Source organism: Gossypium hirsutum, chromosome D03 (genome assembly GCF_007990345.1).
Source record: "Gossypium hirsutum isolate 1008001.06 chromosome D03, Gossypium_hirsutum_v2.1, whole genome shotgun sequence".
NCBI lineage: Eukaryota > Viridiplantae > Streptophyta > Magnoliopsida > Malvales > Malvaceae > Gossypium > Gossypium hirsutum.
Genome location: NC_053439.1, coordinates 19,938,292 through 19,941,339, shown reverse-complemented (window position 1 = coordinate 19,941,339; position 3,048 = coordinate 19,938,292). Strand labels below are relative to the sequence as shown.

Below are 3,048 nucleotides of genomic sequence, written 5' to 3'. Positions count from 1 at the left end.
AGTCAAATAGAGCTCTATTAAAGTGAATGTTTCCTATCTCTGTGAGAATAGTAAAACTTCCTGAGTCTTTCAATTTTTGGGGAACCTGCCTTGAAATAATAACACTATAGGAGGTACTTAACTTAACTTGTTCTCCTACCTTAATTTTCTTATGCCTAGACATAATTTCCTTTAAAAACTTGAAATAATTAGGGACTTTCTCAATTAATTCAATTAAAGGCAGGTTAACATTTAATGTTTTGAACAAGTTTAAGAAGCTTACAAACTTATCTTCGTCCAACTTATGTTTTTCCTCTAGCCATGAAGAGAATGGGATCTTTGTGATAGCAGAATCTTTGGGTATCTCTTTTTTTGGCTCAATTGTCAGTACAATTTCCTCCTCTAACCCTAGTTCATCTTCATCCTCTAGGGATTTCTCTTGATGGTCATCAGCATTATCCATATTTCCCTTTGGAGTAGGGCTTTCTAGGCTACTCAATACTTTGCACGATTAGAGTGCTATTGCATTCACGTGCTCTTTACCTTTCCTCTAAGGATTATTTTCTGTATTATTGGGAATACATGTGCCAATTTGTCTTTTGATGTCTCCCATCATGCTCATCACTTAGCTCATTTGATCCTCAAGTTTAATCGATATTCTGGTTGAGTTGGTGCACTCAGATTACACCTGCTTGACATTTCTAAATGACTGCATTTCTCCCTTGATTCAATTCAAACATTGACCACATGCAGTATGGTCACTTGGGTTGACCCTATCTTGAGGTTTCTATAATTAAGGAGGTTAATAGTTAGTATTTTTAGCTTGATTTGAACTATTAACTCCTCATCGGTTTCCTCCCCATCTCAGATTTGGGTGATCTCTCCAACCGAGATTGTAAGTGTTGGAATAAGGGTTTCCATCCCTATTTTCGATATAACTTACATCCTCAACAGAATTCTTAACTTAGTGGAAAAGTGGTTTATCTCATACACTAATAGACGATGCACTGTTTGCCGATTCAATATGGTTAAGTCTATCTACTAACTGTTAATACTTATCATCCTCTTGAATAGCATTTGCCATAGTTGTTTTCTGGCCATATCTAAGTCATTCAATTTGCCACTAGTAGGAGTTCAATGTCATGTTCTCAATTATTTCGTATGCATCCTCGTATGTCCTATTCATTAGTGCTCCTCATGTTGCTCCATCTAGGTCTGATCTTTCGTTCGCGTCCAACCCATTATAAAATACCTACAATCGCATCCATTCAGGAAATTTGTGGTGCAGGCATTTTTTGAATCAATGTTTTGAAATGTTCCCAAGCCTCATGGAAACTTTCTCCTTCCATCTGTCTGAAAACAACTATCTCTCTTCTTAATTGAACCACTTTATTGATAGGAAAAAACTTCTGTAATAACTTTTTAGCGAGTTCATACCATGTCATGATAGATCCTGGTGCCTGCAATTCTAACCAAGAAAAGGTGTTATCAATCAAAGAAAAGGGGAAAAACCAAAGATGAATAGCGTCATCAGTGACTCCATTATACTTAAAAGTATCAAAAAATTGAAGAAACCATTTCAAATGTTGATTTGAATCCTCTGTCATCGTGCCCCTAAATTACAGATTATTCTGGATCATCTAAATCATTACCGGCTTGATCTCGAAGTTATTTGCTGTAATAGTCAGCCTTGTTATGCTTTCTTAAACCATGTTTAGACTTGGTAGTGCGTAAACCCAATTAAATTCAATAGCAAAATACCTTTCTACAAAAATTTTTAAAATATGCATGCAAACCCAATTAAATACACAGTTTGAGTTTTTGAATCCGACTCTAATACCTCTAAATGTAACACCCCAGATGCGGCCTAAACGCTATGGTCAAATCTCAAAAATTACATTAACGATAATTGAAAATCATTTACTCGTTAAAGATAACAAAGTTCTAGATATTTTTATGAAAGCTTTAAAATTTAAATATTGAGTAATTTTTTTTACTTTTGAAAAATACTTTTTAAAACATGATTGTTTGAAAAAGAGGACATTTATCGTAATTCCATTTTAAGTTATTCAAAATAAGGAATTTGTAACTTAATTATTTCTAAAATTTGTTTTGGGTAAAAATCTTTTGCAGCAGACATTCAAAAATACTTAAAAAATCATGAGTTATAATTTTGTCTAAAACCAAGTGAAATCATAAATAAATTGAATAAACTCGATAATATAAAATATCAAAAATGACCGTAATACCCCTGTAGGGTAAGATGACCATATTGCTCTAATGGGTAAATAACTATTTTTGCCCCTCAATGTCAAATAATTTTTTTGTCTGTGGTTGAATGACTGATTATGAGCATGGCATTCTGCATACACGACATACTGCATGGGGTTGGGATACTGTTATGGAGGAAATACTGTACTGGTGGCTCTACCACAATCACTGTTACTGGTCGGTTGGCCACATATACTATTACTGGCAGCTTTGCTGCGATACTACTACTGATAGCTTTGCTATGATGCTACTGATGACTTTGTACAAATCATAGTACCATTACTGATGGCTTTATGTCGATCATATTACCGTTAACGATGGCTGTCTGCTGATCATTTCACTGTTATTGATGGTTGTATGCCGATCTTATCACTTTTACTGATGGCTTTGTGTCGATCAAGTTACTGTTACTGATGGTTGTGTGCCAATCATATCACTACTACTGATGGATTTGTGCCAATCACATTTCTGTACTTACGGCTTGTAGTCATTCTGTTTATAGCTTATAGCTATCCTATTTACTGCTCTTAACCATTCTGACTACTAGCAGCTCTGCTGTATTATTACTATTGCCAGCTATGCTACAATATTGGTGTTATGGTTGGGTAGGTCGACTCTGTCCCCACATGGTGTGTTGGGTTGGTACAGGTGATGTGTTGGCTGGATTGGGATGGGTGTGCATACTTGCATCATTCTGATACTGTATCGGGCTTGGGCACAGACTGTTTCTATATTGGGCTAAGGCCCACATTGTATTGTTACTGTTAAAGGGCTCTGGCCTAGACTGATTCTGTTCTG

General features: G+C 35.6%; 1 non-coding gene across 1 annotated transcript; it reads left to right on the top strand.

The window, feature by feature from the left end:
* The first annotated feature begins 1,253 nt into the window (after window positions 1–1,253).
* On the top strand, window positions 1,254–1,360 carry LOC121215727 (small nucleolar RNA R71). The gene has a single exon (XR_005911703.1). It is a non-coding gene; the product is annotated as a small nucleolar RNA R71 (small nucleolar RNA).
* Window positions 1,361–3,048: the final 1,688 nt, after the last annotated feature.